The sequence below is a fragment of the Octodon degus genome, unplaced genomic scaffold, assembly GCF_000260255.1.
Source record: "Octodon degus isolate 3935 unplaced genomic scaffold, OctDeg1.0 scaffold00136, whole genome shotgun sequence".
NCBI lineage: Eukaryota > Metazoa > Chordata > Mammalia > Rodentia > Octodontidae > Octodon > Octodon degus.
In genome coordinates, this window is record NW_004524712.1 from 1,105,890 (window position 1) to 1,106,649 (window position 760).

A 760-nucleotide genomic window follows, 5' to 3' on the forward strand; every position below is an offset into this window, starting at 1 on the left:
TTCTTTCTTTCTTTCTTTCTTTCTTTCTTTCTTTCTTTCTTTCTCTCTTTCTTTCTGCATTTAGTACAGGGACTATAGGATCTATAGGGTCTCACTATGCAGATTGGACTTGCAGTGATCCTCCTGTTTACAGCCTCCCAAGGGCTAGGATTACAGGTGCGTGCCACCATGCCCGGTCTTGGTGGCCTTCTTAGTGTTCCCAGTGGGGCAGGCATAGCACGTGGTGCCGGGGACTGAATCTGGGTCCTTGCACTTGCTTAGGCAGGCACTTAGACTGCTAAGCTATCTCCATGGCCCTGATAAAATCATTCTTATTAATATTGGCTTTTGGGTAATTTACGCTACCTTAGTCAAGGTTACTTGGTTTCCAATAGCGGACAACCCAGTGACACTCGCTGCGGAGGAGAAGCATGCTGCACAGATGAGAAGACTTAGATTTGGAATCGGAGAACCAAACACTGAAGCAGCTTCTGGAACTGAGTTTTGCAGGTATTTCTTACTCCTTCTGTTGTCTTCTCCATTTTCCTCCCTTTACCAATTGAATCTCTCTGCTTTGCTCATCTCAGGGCTGTCTGTGTTACATATAATAGAAAAACAGATAGAAATTGGTATTATAATACAGAACTTTATTGGCCCATGTATTTAAAAAGTCAAAGGTTACTATTGAAAATTAGTTTAATCCTTAAAGCTCCATACGGTCAACAGTGAATATGAAGAGGGATTTAAAGTTGGGTAGATGAGCTCCTTAAATGTTGTAGAT